The following is a 15,739-nucleotide window of genomic DNA, read 5'->3' on the forward strand; positions in this document are numbered from 1 at the left end:
GCACTGGGGGGTTCCATTTACTGAGCAATCTGCTAGGCTGAACTTCTTGTAAGCACTTTGCATAATACATCCTCTGTTTCCTAATTAGAAAAACAACCTTATGAAAGTAGCCCCTTCTCACACAAGAAATCTGCTCACTGTGGCTTGTCAGGGTTGTGCCTACGAGTTATCTAACATGATAAAAACACCCCATTGTCCAAGTGGGGGCTCGCCCGGCATGATTCCAAGTCACTCCTGTGCACTTCACTTCTCTGGAAAGAGATTTTTACTCCAGTTAGAAACCACAAAGCCAATATCATTTCCACGACAGCAAAGCGAGCTGGATTCTAGCCTGGCTCCTGCATCTCTGACAAAGCCACCAGCCTATTGCCCCTAGCGGAATACTTCTCAGCAACAGTGCTGATAGAAGGGGAAAGGACACAACAAGATTTTCACATCCCAGGCTGACTGAAAAGGGGTACGGGGGGTAGGGGTGGGGGGTCATTTCTTGACTGGTACGCTGAGCACAGCTGACCTGGAATGACTGAAGAGGAATCGGAGTCCCACATTGTTATTCTTATCCACTTTTCTACCTGTAAGCACATTTCAAGGGACTACAGCATTGGACCCTCAAACTAGTAAGCATGGAGCAACTAATCCCCCAGAGGCCCTACCAGCTGGAGACTGGGGAGGAAGAGCTATCACTGGGTGGGACAGTCTCCCCTGGCAAAGGGGAATGCATGTCTAGAGTGCAGCCAAGAACTAGGGACTCCAGCCCCAACCTTATGTTCTGCTTCCCCTTCACAATGCCATATGGGCATCGCTTCCAGACCGGTGTTTAGGCAGACCGTGGTACACAGCAGCCTGTAGACGCAAGAGTTGTTGACCCCTTCTTTACACTGCTCAGATGCCCACTCCTCTGTGCCCTCTGCCCTCTCAAATCACTTTAAAATCTCTCTGGGAGTACACAGGGACCACAGGAGCTGTGCATGGCTGGTGCATTGGAAATGATCTCCTCTTGCCATTCAAACCAAGGTCCAGGAGCAGCTTTCCCGTGCTCTCCTGCAAAGAGTCTCGCTCTGACAACATCCTCTCCTTTGGCGCGTCACCTGGCCTTGCACGTTCAGACATATTTCCACTACTATTCAACACTCCTTTAGCTTAGAAATTGCTCGGAGATATTGGGAACAATGAGGCCTGACAGTGTTAGCTCAGAACAAAATGGCTTTTTATAAAGGGGGCACTGTGCTCTGGCTGATGTACTCCCTAGGCAGTGATAGCAGGAAAGAGAGAAAGTCATAGTCCTTCCGAGGTACCTGCAGGTCAATTTTAGTAACATCAGTGAATCCCCTGGCACTTTTGCTCACAGCAAGGATTCTATGCGATTCGTCAATGGCTCTCATCTACCCCAAGGCCCAGCATTTGCTGCCACAAAGCAGAAACTGGCAACAGCTCCCAGATGATATCACCCACTCCCTCCACCTTTGAGAATCAAACATGCTGAGTGTTGCCTAGGGGCGTGGGTGGAAGGGGATGAATTACAATGGGATCTGGTGCAGGCAGCTGGTTCAGAAAACTCAGACTTAAAGGACAGGGCCGAAAGCACATCACCCCTTCTGTCCTTCGTGGTAGAGAAGAGCAAGGGCTCTGCTCTAACGGATGTAAAGAGGATTTTTTATGGAGGCTGCTGGATGCAGATAGACCATGCGGCTCTTTCTGGCTTTCCAGCCCCCAGGCTGAATAAACACAGACCATGCAGCCTAGGGCCATCAACCTACTGTATATTCTGGCCTGAACCGAGCAGACACAGAAAGGGTTGCTGACTGCAGGACACACCTTTCCCCTCTCTTTCAGCATGCAGCCTGGGGTATTTTACTGAATTTCTTCTAATTCTCCCTTTTGCTCAGCTGTGCCGAGAGGGCGGGGTGATTAATCATCTCAGATGTTCCTAAGTAACAGCTTCCTGCCAAGTGACGCTGAGCCAATCAGACACGGTTCCATGCCAGCAATGCTGCATGGGATGGGATATCTTGCTAGAGCTTAGCATGGGTGTGATTTGGGGACAGCCAGTCCGAACCAGTTCTTTCCAGCTCTCCTGCTCGTGCAGTTGAATTTAACTCCAATAGTTCAGGAGTTATTTTCTAACCTGTAGGCGGTCTCTTCTAACGCAGCCACCTCCATTCCCTACTGGAGCCGTTCCAAACCCCCTAGATCTCTCCCAAGATTGCACTCCCTCAGCCTCTATTGACATAGTGAGCCACACCAAGATCAGTGGCCTACTATGGTAGGTGCTGCAGAGACACACGGTGTGAGACAATCCCTGCCCTACCCTTCAACAGACAAGACAGACAGAGGGTGGAAGGTGAAACAGAAGCATTGGGGGGAAAAATGACTTGGCCATGGTCACCCAGAAGGTCTGTGGCAGAACCAGGTCTCCTGATTCCCAGCTCACTGCCCTATTAGATGTCTCAAGAATCCCTGTATGTGGTTTTGTTGAGAATACTCCTTATTTGGCAAAGCACTCTCAGCCCAGAGAATGAGAAAGAGCTGGCAGCCAGTCCACTCTCAGTATCGAGGCTGGTATTGCCAGGCCATAGCATTCCTGATTCCCTTTGCTTCTGAATAGGTTGTTGGGAGAATCAAAGTAACATCCAGCTTTACATATGTGCTTCTACAGCGAACCAGAGCTCCTTGTCAGGGTCCTCAAGGTTGAAATTATAACCTTGACGTGTAATCCAAATTGCAGATACTTCTATCTCTGATATGCCCCTGCTTTTTCTCCCCCATTATTTGCTAATTTTAGACAGGGAAGGTTGCAAGCTGTTTGGAGGTTTGTTATTAAAATCTGCGAGGTAGGAAGAAAGAGGATTGGTGCCCATGAATATTCTGTAGGAGGAGATGGATTAGTGTCTGAGACATATCTGAAGGGATTTGCAAGGGAATTATTTATGGTGGGAACAAGTAAGTACTCATTTAGCTTATATTATACATTATACAAACAAGGCTTTGAGCGCTGGAAGTTAAGGCAGTAATGCCACTCTAAATTAAATTCATCAGTGCTTTAATTAAGATCTATATTTAGTTCTTAATTAAAGGGAGGAGAGCGGGAAAAAAGATGTTGCAATGGGAGTGATTTTGTGCAGAGATAAATATGTGAAGAAGAAATCTGTTTAGAGGGGGTCTGGGACGCTGAGCTGCAATCACCCCTGCTGACTGGCTGCCACCAAAGAGATCTAAGGTAACATTCTTCTGCTGCTGTTCTATCCCAGAGAGAACTTGGTTTGCTTTGTCATCAAGGGGTATGAAAACATCCCCGTTCCTTGTTGCCCACAGGGCATCTGCTGATTCAAGCCACGTGTTTGGCGCCGCTAGATAGGACAGGGTTTTGTTTGGTTTTTGGCTTACTGCCTTTGAAATGCTCCCCCAGAATTCAAATTACAACATCAAAATAGCCATGAAGAAACAACATCTTTTACACCCCCCTTCTGCGCTTTGGAAGATAATTTAAAGACAAGCAGGGAAGGAAATGCAAGTGAATTACAGAGCTGTGCTGAGAATGCAGAGCAGCCTCACTTTAACTCTCTCCTACACGTCAAGATAATTTAAGCAAAAAACGAAAATCCGGTCAATGAGCCATGTTAAAGAAACTGTGGCATGCTGCATACCCATCCCTGCCAGTATCCTAGGCTCATGAGGTAGGATCCACGCTGGAAAGAAGCTGGCAGACTGTAAGAGGCAGAGTTGATCCTTCACACAAACTCCTCTGTTTGAGCAGGTTATTAGAGTTTATTGACAATAATGTGAGGTACAGATCCAGGGCCCAATCCTGCAGGCTATTCTGTGGAGGCAAAAGCTCTGTTAGCGAATCATCTATGAACCGGCCCTGACGTTTCACCAACTGTATTTGTTATTCCTAGCAATTCACAGAACTGTTTGTAGGAATGAGTTTCAACCAGCGGCTCACACTGACTGCTCCCTCTTTGTGGTTGGTCATCTGAGGCCTTGTCTCTACTGCATGCTAACCTTGTGCTCAACCCTGCTTTTTCCCTTAACGCAGGACACATTCAAACATCATCCCACGGCAGTGTTTCTGTTCCCTAACTAGATGAGTTAAACACGGTTCGTAAATCGTGACTGCAAAGTACGTACCATCCCATATTGTGACAGTTATGGGTGCTGATATTAAATTTCCTGGACTCAAAACCATTTTCACAACCAGCTCAAGTTTCTCCAAACCCTTATGAGTAATGAATGCCACCATCCATGAATCGCAGCAAATGGAACATGACACTTGTTTACGAGCAAAAATATTTACTAAGTGAGCTTTTACCCTTTGATCAGCTCTCTGAATTCTTACCATTTATATAGCACAGCTGGGAAACAGGCAACGTACCATGGTGCAGAGGCCAGGGGACTATGATCCTCATCAGCCAGACAACAGGTTTTCATTTCCTGCATTGATGATTGGACGCAATGGTGTGATGGGTGCTTTAGAAAAACGCAGACTAACCGACTGGGTGGGAGTAGGCACTGACTTTAGTGTCTAAGATTCTGTACGAATTGTGTGCGAGATAAAGGGTGAGAGATATGGGGAGCTGTGTAGTGGGCTGCGAGGTTCACCAGCTACTGCAGGGCACGTCCTATCTCAGTAGAAAGCAGGGAACCAGATCTCAAATGATTGGTTTTGTGCGTGTATTCACTTTGCCTTTTGCAAGCCTGTGTCCTTCATTCTCTGCTCACTGTTCTGGGATCTGTTAACAGTTTCTTTTCATTGCTGAAAATCCCTGATTTTAAACTCCACACTCCCACCTGAGTAAACAATAACTAAGAGTAAATGTGTACATGAGATAAAACATTTTGGGGCAAAGCTATGTGGAAAGAGCTAGCAGAGAGGGGAGTTTGATCTGCAAGACACCTCCTCTTGGACAAAACATCCCCACCAAAACCAGCGGGATTATCCCCTCCTATAGCCAAGGTGGGGAGAAGAGGTAAGAAACTCTGTCCTCCAGGATCCTTGCTAGAGAGATTCAGTTTAAGTCATAAACAATCTATGGTGATGGGGGCTATAGAAACCTTGGAGCCAGACGACAGGAACATCCCTGAGTTGAGAGACAGGGTGTGAAGGTGGAAAGCGAAGTTCCAAAAGGAGAAAGTAAACTTAGCAACAACTGGAATATCAAAGCAGCGCAGTGCGCTACTTTCTTCTTTTGCCTCCCTTGCACCCGATTAATCAGCAGCTACAGCACACGGCTTTGATCCCAGAAATCAAACCCCCAGTCTGATGGGTGACTTGATGTTATGCTAATCTGAGTTGATTGAGCTGAGATAATTACACTTCATGCAGGTTTCCTGGGAGTTTCGAATAAATATTGATGCACATCTGTCCCCTGCTCAGGTGAAGGGGGTTGCTCTTCGCTGGCAACAGTTTTGATGTGGTCTCTGGGAGGCTCGGCTTGCTGATTGCTGGGAACAGCTTGCCTTTGGTACCAATGTCCTGATGCTGCAGACGGGAGCAGGATGCTGTGTGTGCACACGGCGTGCAGAGCGGTAGGGAAGAGTGTGCCAGGAGCCGGTGCGGACAGTGGGCAAAGAGCAACTGAGATGTCTCCTTGGGGCTCATTGTCCTTGCAGCGTGGTCTGAGCACCGAGAGGTTTAGCTGGAACCTGCCTCTCAGTGCTTGGCCAAGGTGGGACCCCTCAGCTGAGCCTCCCTCCATGCTGATGGCGAGACTGGCGCCAAGGTGCTGCTTGCTGAAGGCATCGCTCAGGCATGTGGCCATTAGTCACCGACAGTCGTGTCCAAACTCAGCTCTGGGGAGAGCAATGAACCAACTCCTCCACTTTCCTTTGGGAGGGGTGTGTCCAAGGAAGAGACCCCTCCACGCCCCAAAAGTCACACCCTGCCGCAGCTGCCTTCCTTCCCAAAGCTTCCCTCCTGGCTTCAGCATGGGAGGTGGGAATCCCAGAAGGGGAAAGATGTGCTGTTGGGTGTTTCCTGCCTCTAGCCTCTCTAAGTATGGGCCCCTCTAATACAGACCCCACCACACAAAGACACAGCCGAAGCATGCGAATTTGCTAACACATATTTAGTATCACATTCACCCCACCTGATCAGGCCAGTTGCTCCCCATCACTATGGAGCACATGGGCTAATTCAGCCTGAGAACACATCTGACACGCACTGGAGCCTGAGTCAAGGTGCAAGCTCCAGGGAGGCGTGGGAGAGCAGAACCGAAAGGCTTTCTGGAAGCAGCATCTCTTGGGAAGGATCTGAAGGAGGGGAAACATCACCTTGGCTTCCAAGGCAAGTGAGCCGGCCCCAAACCTAAGGGGTAGCATGGAAGAAGGTGCAAATGCCGCGGCGGAGAAGGGTGGAACATGGGCACTTAGGGGAAGACAGCTGAGTTTCCATGAGACTTTCTGCACTTCAGCAAAGGGGGACTTGGGGACATGAACCCAGACAAACCTACTCTACAGTTGCCTCTGCAACACCTCTCACAACAGACTCTGAACGGCAGCCATCAAAATCTATTGTCTCCAAGCAAAGCTCGGTGCAGAGTCTATTCCCCAAATGCCATCTCCTTCCCTGCTTTCTAGCCATGGCACAGTTCACCCCCGCAGCCACAGGACTAAGGTCCTGCACCACAGAACACAACAACGCAGCCTCCTAAGCTCTCACATCGGCAACCTCCCCAAGTCCTCGGGAACGTTAAACGTGTCACCGCACTGACAAATCAGTCTGTGTACTCACATCATGTACAAGGCTCTCCTCTCCAATAACACCTGCATTCAAACAGCTTCCCGCCAGGGCTGCTGTTACTCTGAGCTCCAGCAAAACAGAAGCAAATCGCCCAGCGTTAAGAGCATTTCCTAGCTGGAGCTGAAGGGATGCTCTTAAGGAACTGGAGTCTAAAATATAGGTATCTGTGAAGAGAACAGTGGGGGATGCTGCTGGGCAGTGGGAGGTGCGGGAGATTTCACAAATCAAACTGAGAATGAATACCGAAGCTTCTGTCATTGTTTATTGAAGTCACGGAGCCAGATCCCCAGCTGGTAGCTCGGTGGATTTTGATTTACACCTGCTGAGGACGTGGCTCGCTTGTTATTTAAATATTCCCCGCCGAGTTCACAGTTTGACTCCTACCACATTGTACTGGGGTGACAGCATGAGAACCAGGCAGCGAAAGTACCTATCCCAGTTGAAACAGGGTGGGAAAGGAACCCTGCACAATCTGAATCAGGAATGAAAAGCCAGTTCAGTGTTTCAGTCTGTCCAGCGTTAACAGCCTGCAGGGTGCTGTTACCAGGGGGAACTAGGGAACAGTTTCAATAACATTTAAAGCTTGACAGTGTCCTCTGACAGCCTGTTAACAGGGCATGGAAGGGCGTGGGTCAGAGATTGGTCTGTATGCCACAATCCTTCCCTGCACTCCTAGGTCAAGACAGCTCTTTAAAAGGACAAAGGACCATCCTTAGCTAATGATCCAACCAGCGGACCAAATTCAGTGATGAATCCTAGTCACATGCCACCTGAGGCAGGTTTCGCGTAGGCTAAGCAGCACTGCGGCTGCAGAAGCCCTAAATGTTCACAGGCAGATCCCTCTGGAGGTCTTTCTCCCCTGGCAAGGCAGGTGACACCACAGCAAATGCTGAGCAAGGAGGGTTGGGCTCAGCCGGATCAGGACTGTTTTTGGGTATAAGACGAAAAGCCAGCCCAGCCCTGCCCATGGTGCTCCAGCCCTCTCCACCGGGCCCCTGGTTGCTGTCTGAGTGAACAGATTCCATCTCCAGAGCCCAGCTGGAGCATAGCCCCCTTCCCCCCTCACGCTGCCTGCCCTGGCGTGTGAATCCCGATGAAAATGAGGCAGATCCATCAATGTGACGCGCTCTCCTCAGGTGGGATGGGGATGTATGGCAGCCCTATAAATCATACCCTCTCTCCTCCCTAGCCCTGGGGGACTCCAGCAAATGGAATGGCCCTCCCAGCTCTACACACACCTTAAATTCGACCCAACATGAAGGGTAGGGGACAAGGGCCGGCCAGGTCAGGCCACATCACAGAGAGGTGCTGGCAACTCAGGCTGCCCACCCAGAAGAGCTGCCTGGAGCTGAGATGAGCTGAGTGTTAGAGACGGGGAGAGGCATCAGCTCCTTACGTTGCATATTCCTGGGGGCAGGGACTGTCTTTTTGTCCTGGGTCTGTTCCACGCCTAGCACCGTGGGGTCCTGGGCCATGACGGGGCATCTAGGCACTCCCACAGTACAATGAGTAACACGGTAATATGGCCTGTGAATACCCTGCTTTGAGGCTCAGCTGCCTGAGCACGCAGGGCTGGCCAGCAGGTGCACAGGGAATGCACTAGCGACTTCAGCACGGCCGCTAAGTGGCAAAAACCTTGTGTGTTCCTCGCCCCCATATAAGCTCCAAGTAACATGATACACTCATGGCCATTGCCTGCCCCCCCGTGGGAGGCACAGGACATACATCTGCAGTGGGTGTCAGGCAAACTGGACTGGAAAGATGGGCATCTCCCTTCGTGCAGATGGACTGGGTTAAGCACGTGAGGCACCAGATCTCACCCTCCCTTCTCTGCCTTTCCAAACCACTCTGGCTCTACTCTGGATGTTTTCCCAGGCCACCCTTGTGGGACAGGGGGAAATGCCACTCGAAGGCAGCAGGCGCTGTTATGTCCTATTGGGCCCAGCTGGCCTACAGCCTGCGGAACATCTCAAGTACTAATGGCCCCATGAGAACTTGGAGGGGGGGCGTGGATTGCCCCTCATAGATCCGACCTGCCTCTGCCGACAAAGCAGCAGCTCGGTTGGTTTTCAGTGAGCGGAACATGGGAACTCACCTCCCACACCTAGGGACTGTGCACACCCATGCGGGCAAGATCTCACGCCTCTCTGCTGGAAGTCTGGTTTCCGTTTCCAGCTTGTCACCTGCAACCGCACCTCAGAAACTCGGCCCAGGGCTGGCACGGTCCTCCCTCATTTAAACACCCTGTGAGCTGGCGCATAGCTCCCTGCCACTCCCCGCCTCCCTATTTGGATCAAATTATAAATAGAGATTCTCCCTAGGTAGGGCACTCGCTCTGTAGCATTGCTTGCTCTGCCTAGTGCGGCTGTGCAAGTTGGGGAAGGAGAGTGGGCAGCCAAACCAGCTCATTTGACTCGCCTTGTCTCATGGTAGATTCCTTCATGAAAGAAGGGAGTATGGGAATCAATTCCAGACTCCATCTGAATTACCAACTAGGAGCTGCTGCTGTCTCCCTCTAGCTAGCAGGAAGGGTGTGACCTCCCTTTAGCACCCACACTCAGCCTTCAGGTGCCTCCTGCTAGACGTGACACTCCTCCCGCAGCCTGAGTGACTGCTGCAGGTCCCTGAAGAACCACCCAGCGCAGGACCACGCACAATTCTCTCTGCCCCATCTGAGGCCCAGCCGGCTTGCCTGGAGCAGTGTGGCCTGGTGGGGAGAGCACAGAAGCATGAGCCAAGCAGGAACTCCAGGGATCTAATCCCAGCCCTTACACTGACACCCTCTGTGGCCATACTCCCTCTGAGCCTCATCACTCCCTCTAACACAGCGCTATTGCTTTCCCCGCAGCATGCAGAGAGCTCTTTGAAGATCGACCATGCTAGCTGCTGTTAGGGTGTTAGCATAGGGCACAAGCACCATGGACTGATGTTTACCCTGGTATTGACCATTCCTGTGCTGACTGGCAGGTTCTTTGTTTCTTATCAGAGTTTTATTAACCGTGTTTTGTAGGGCTGTTGGTGGAGTTAAAGTTTTTGCTTTAGAGCACGAAGCTGTGCGTACACCATTAGCTCTGTGTTCAAGCGGCCCGGCTGGGACCACACACTTTTTGAGCTTTGGTATCTCTGGATAGACATCTGCTTTTTATTTTTGGACTGTGCATCATGATTTGAACACTAGCCTTGTGACAGGCACCAGTCTGTGTTCACAATGAGTCCTTGTGAACTCCTCGCAAGCACTGAGAATCTGGAAGAACATCACAGGCAACGGAGCACAGGTAAGCACCATGCCCTGGCTGGGTTCACATTTTAAAGGCTTTACTACCTGGGTACTGACAGTTGCAGTGTTTAGTGTATCCAAAACCACCTCAACCAAAACGGATAAGTAGATCAGATGAGCTCCAGGCACCAGTCCCAGCTTTACCAATACCAAGCCTCAGAGCCCAGGGCAGCTGACTCAGGCTGACAGGGATCAGGCTATAAAATTGCAGTGCAGACTTTAGGCTGGGGGGGGGAGCCCAGGCTCTGAGACCCTGCAAAGGGGTAGGCTCTCAGAACCTGGCTCCAACCCGAGCCTGAATATCTACACTGCGGTTTTATAGCCACAGTCATGCCACGGGTCTTTTATTTTTGGCGGTGTGGAGATAGCTATTTTTGCATGTGAGCGTATGTCTGTGAACTGGCTCCAGGGCAGACTGCGCTAACAATACTTGTACGTGCTTTGGGGCAGGGCCCACCTTTTCGTTCGGTTTGTGCAGCTCCTAGCTCACTGGGATCCTGGTTGCTGACTAGGACTCCTCGGGGCTACCACAACACAGATAACAAATCATCATCATCGAGGGCTTTTCACCCGCAGAGCCCAGTGAACTTTACAGCAGAGGGGCTGCACGGCTATCACACTTTAGACATGAGGAAACCGAATCACAGAGCGAGTCACCCACCCAACGTCACACAGCCAGGGATTGGAAGAGCTGGGACCACATGTCTCCCAACTAGCCCTGGGACGCTACTGCCCCCTGAGATCTGAGAGCGCTTCGGGCCCTTCCTGTGCACAGCTGACGAGGCTGTACAGAATGGGGACGAGGCAGCAGTTAGGAGCCCTGCAATAAGAGGCCATCTTAACTAATCCAGAAATTAAAGTACCATGAGAAAACAGGCTAATCAAATTATACATTCCTAAGAACCATTTATAAGCCTTGTGCATTCTTTAATCTTAATTAGAAATCTTAGCAGCTCCTGCTGACTCTGTAATCAACATTTAAACACGGCTGACCCCCACCGCGCTAACCTTGAGAGTCTGGCGCAGGTATTTGATGAGGGAGTTAGGGAAAGTGTCTGCTTTGCGGAGTTCATTGTAGCCAAGGAAGCCTGGGGGTAGAGAGCCTTAGATCAGAGAACCAGCTACAGGGTAATGATGAGTATTATGTCTGCGCTCTAATTAAACAACATTTGCTGACAATTCCACAAGCCCATAATAATCTCTCTCATTTGGCTCAATAACATTTGTATTTGTAAAGAAATATTATTTCCTTACACTTCCCTGGAGGGGAGGTGTTGGGAGAAAGGAGGCAAGATGCAGATGCTCAGATATCGCTCTGCTCTGGAGAAGGGGTAGGGGCCCATGCACAGCAGTCTGGGGGGCTCCTGAATGGTGCAGGGTAGGGAGAGGCTACCCTCTCTCTCTCACCCACCCACGTTAACCCAACCGGCAAATAACAAAATCTCCTGCCTTGAAAACTCCAGGGACCTCCAGCAAGGCTACCAGGCTGGGTAGGCAGGTATGTTCAGCATACAAGCCAACTTCTAAGAGTTACCCCATCACTGCAGGGTTTCTTGCTCCTTCTTCTCAAGCAGCTGGCACTGGACAAGGTACTGGATTTACTGGACCTCTGGTCTGACCCAGTGTTGATCCATGTGCCCTCCAGAAGTTGAGTGGGCTAAAATCAGATTGTAAGTTTCTTGGAGCAGGGCCTGTGACTTTTTATTTGTTCAGCAAGACAGAGAGGGACTTGGCAGCCACCATGAATAACCAGTTGAACATCCGATGAAGTGAGCTGTAGCTCACGAAAGCTTATGCTCAAATAAATTGGTTAGTCTCTAAGGTGCCACAAGTACTCCTTTTCTTTTTCCAGTTGAACATGAACTGCCAGGCTGATGCTGTAGCTAAGAGGGTTAATGTGATCCTTGGATCCAGGGAAATAGCAAGGAGAGGCAGGAGGTGGTGTTTCCTGTCTATAGGCACGAGTAAGACCAGTCCTGGATCCTGTGTCCAGTTCTGGTGTCTGCACTTCAACTAGGGTGTTAAAAAAATGGAAAGGGTTCAGAAAAACACCACAAGTCTAGAGAGCCTGCCCTATAGTGAGAGACCTGAGAATCTCCCTCTGTTCAGGTTATCCAAGAGAAGGTAAAGTGGTGATGTGATCACAGGCTGTAAATAGATACATGGGGCAGAGATTATTGATAGTGGACAGCTCTTTAATCTAGCTGGAAAAGGCAAAAAGCAATCCAATGGCTGGAAGCTTAAAAACTCAACAAATTAAGACTAGCACTAATGTGCACATTTTAACAGTAGGGTAATCAGCCCTGGGAAGCTACCCAAAGTCTTTGGTGGCTTCTCCGTCTCTTGATGCTTGTAAATCTCGATGGTATGTCCTTCTAACACCTCCAAATTGGCTGAGACAGAAGTTAGGGTTTGCTGCAGTAATTGGCAGGTGGAGTTGTGTGCGCTCTGGCATGCAGGTCAGACTAGCGGAGTCTGGTGGTCCTTTCTGACCTTAAAAGCAATCCAACTCTGAAAGCACCCAATGGTCTCTCAGCCTGATGGGATTTTACCCTCTGTGCCTTTCTTCCTTCTTTGCACCTACAGGACTCCAGCAAAAGTGCTAAGTGGATGTGCCCTATTTGTGTGTGTTACACACGTAGCGGATGTGATCACTACACAGCAGTTTAGAACAGCTCTGGATTGCATTAAAACTGGTGGGAGAGGGGGGAATTTAGGCAACAGACTAATAGTTTAGGCTTCTCGGTCACCTTCCGTCAAAGCACATGCCACATGGAGTGAACGAAACCTCACACTGCTGAGAGATGAAGCAGACTCAGGCCCATTTCCCAGACGGGTAAACGAGGCTCAGAGAGGGACTTAGAAAGTACCGTTTTCAAGGTCACAGAATGAGTCAGTGGCACAGAATCCAGTCTGCCCTGCTCTAACCCCTGGATATACACCCCTGCCCTCCCCACATGCCGTTGGATTACCCGTTGCAAGAGCTCCACCCAGGAAGCCATTTGCAGCACATAATAACTTTATTGAACCTACAGAACTATGAACACCACAACAAATGTGTTATTCTTATGTGCCATTAGATCTTTTTATATATTAACTAAGCACACACACACACCATATAGAAAAGGAGTACTTGTGGCACCTTAGAGACTAACCAATTTATTTGAGCATGAGCTTTCGTGAGCTACAGCTCACTTCATCACGAAAGCTCATGCTCAAATAAATTGGTTAGTCTCTAAGGTGCCACAAGTACTCCTTTTCTTTTTGCGAATACAGACTAACACGGCTGTTCCTCTGAAACACCATATAGAGATACCGGTGTTTGTATACAGCTCTGGTATTACCTAGCAATATTATTCTGATTCTTGTGAAAAATTCCACCGGGCTCTTTAATACCTATGAGTGATCAGGACCTCAGATTTATGTTTCACTTGAAACATAAAGCCAACAGTCTGATAGGGCAGAAGCAGGGCAGTGAAGGCTGGGATGTACTCTTTATAGTATAGCCACGGACTGAGAGCTTTAGGTTCCAGAAGCTTCCATCTCTCCCCGTCTCATGCACATAAATTAAATCACCTCCCTGATTTCTGTGGTAGTTCATACTAGGCTCCTCAGCATACAAAGAAATGTGCCCGAGAATCAGCTGCAGAAGGCTGACAAGTGCCACACAATTGTTCAAAGCTAGCAAACACAACCAAAAATATATACATATTAAAATACTCAGCTTTGCAAGAGAAAGCATTGCTCTCTGCCCCTCCGCACTCCAAGGCCTGAAGAATCTTAATGACTAGACAGAACGTAACCAGACAGTGGACATGAATTCTAAAGCAGAGAACAGGTCCATGGAGCTCAAGGAGGTCAGGAGAAAAGGTCAGATGCTCTCTTCCCCAAGCAGACAAGTGGTGGCTCATTGAAGGAACTGTACCCTGGTTACCACTCTAAACTTTGAAACGCCAGTGAACGTGGGATCTGTGGTATGTTGGCGTAGTTCAACACCCAACAGAAGTTGTGTTCCTAGAAGGCAGGGAACACGAAAATATTCCAAACAAGAGGTCAGCAAACTTCAAGTCCTTTCAAAGTCATTCCAGTATCTTGGCCACTAACAATTTGAATGTACCCTCCTATGACAGCTTCTCTAGTGCCTGGAACCAACAGATTGCTGTCCGGCAGGGTTGTGATGGTTCTTCTGTGGGCAAGGTAGGGTGATTCTGGAGAGGAAAATCAAGAGATCGGGAAGCAAAAACTACCATGGTCTGGTTTTGGCTTGGCCACTGAACCCCAGTGGGATCTCAGTGGGGAAGGAGGAGGGCAGTTACTCAGCACTTACAGCCTTGGGGGACTGGGGACAATGCCAGCGAGCACCTGGAGGGTGGGGGGAGGCTCCATTAAAGGACAATGGTAAGCCACTCAGAGGCCCTTGGAGTGAAGGCATTGTAGAAATGCAAAATCTTCTTAGTCTATTGCATTTTTGGTTTGGTTTGTGGGTGACAGGGGTTTGGCCCAGTGGTTCTATTCATATTATTGTTGCCTGGAGTTACCTTCTCTGTCTCTGTAAAGCGCATCTCTCATTTCCTTGGAAAGCCATGACATAAACTCTCTTTAGAAACACCCAAATCACAAGCTGGCAGCTTGGTCCCTGCAACTGTGTGCTGGGAATGGCACTGCCAGGCCAGTCCTGCCCATGGGTGTATCAGGAGCTCCCTAGAAAGGTGGCGGGCAGGGTCAATAGTGCAGTGAGTCGGTTCTGTAGTCCGAGTGGTGACATCTCCTGACTCTCAGCAAATTTGCAGATGATACTAAACTGGGAGGAGTGGTAGATACGCTGGAGGGGAGGGATAGGATACAGAAGGACCTAGACCAATTGGAAGATTGGGCCAAAAGGAATCTGATGAGGTTCAATAAGGATAAGTGCAGGGTCCTGCACTTAGGACGGAAGAACCCAATGCACAGCTACAGACTAGGGACCGAATGGCTAGGCAGCAGTTCTGCAGAAAAGGACCTAGGGGTGACAGTGAACGAGAAGCTGGATATGAGTCAGCAGTGTGCCCTTGTTGCCAAGAAGGCCAATGGCATTTTGGGATGTATAAGTAGGGGCATAGCAAGCAGATCGAGGGACGTGATCGTTCCCCTCTATTCGACATTGGTGAGGCCTCATCTGGAGTACTGTGTCCAGTTTTGGGCCCCACACTTCAAGAAGGATGTGGATAAATTGGAGAGAGTCCAGCGAAGGGCAACAAAAATGATTAGGGGACTGGAACACATGAGTTATGAGGAGAGGCTGAGGGAGCTGGGATTGTTTAGTCTGCAGAAGAGAAGAATGAGGGGGGATTTGATAGCTGCTTTCAACTACCTGAAAGGGGGTTCCAAAGAGGATGGCTCTAGACTGTTCTCAATGGTAGCAGATGACAGAACGAGGAGTAATGGTCTCAAGTTGCAGTGGGGGAGGTTTAGATTGGATATTAGGAAAAACTTTTTCACTAAGAGGGTGGTGAAACACTGGAATGCGTTACCTAGGGAGGTGGTAGAATCTCCTTCCTCAGAGGTTTTTAAGGTCAGGCTTGACAAAGCCCTGGCTGGGATTATTTAACTGGGAATTGGTCCTGCTTTGAGCAGGGGGTTGGACTAGATGACCTTCTGGGGTCCCTTCCAACCCTGATATTCTATGATTCTATGATTCTATGATTCCAGACACTACAGAAAGTTCGTCCTTTGGACAGATTATT

General features: G+C 49.3%; 1 protein-coding gene and 1 long non-coding RNA gene across 2 annotated transcripts in view; one reads left to right on the top strand and one right to left on the bottom strand.

The window, feature by feature from the left end:
* Positions 1-6,856, bottom strand: part of LOC140901752 (uncharacterized) — a 164,607-nt gene extending 157,751 nt beyond the window's left edge. Inside the window, exon 1 of the long non-coding RNA XR_012155948.1 lies at positions 6,731-6,856. This is a non-coding gene — a long non-coding RNA (uncharacterized lncRNA). The remainder of the gene's footprint in view (positions 1-6,730) is intronic.
* Positions 6,640-15,739, top strand: part of APOC3 (apolipoprotein C3) — a 177,704-nt gene continuing 168,604 nt past the window's right edge. The window contains exon 1 of the mRNA XM_073321151.1: positions 6,640-6,643. The gene's annotated coding sequence lies outside the window, so the exon portion shown is untranslated. The remainder of the gene's footprint in view (positions 6,644-15,739) is intronic.

The sequence above is a fragment of the Lepidochelys kempii genome, chromosome 22 (genome assembly GCF_965140265.1).
Source record: "Lepidochelys kempii isolate rLepKem1 chromosome 22, rLepKem1.hap2, whole genome shotgun sequence".
In the NCBI taxonomy this organism is placed as follows: Eukaryota; Metazoa; Chordata; order Testudines; family Cheloniidae; genus Lepidochelys; species Lepidochelys kempii.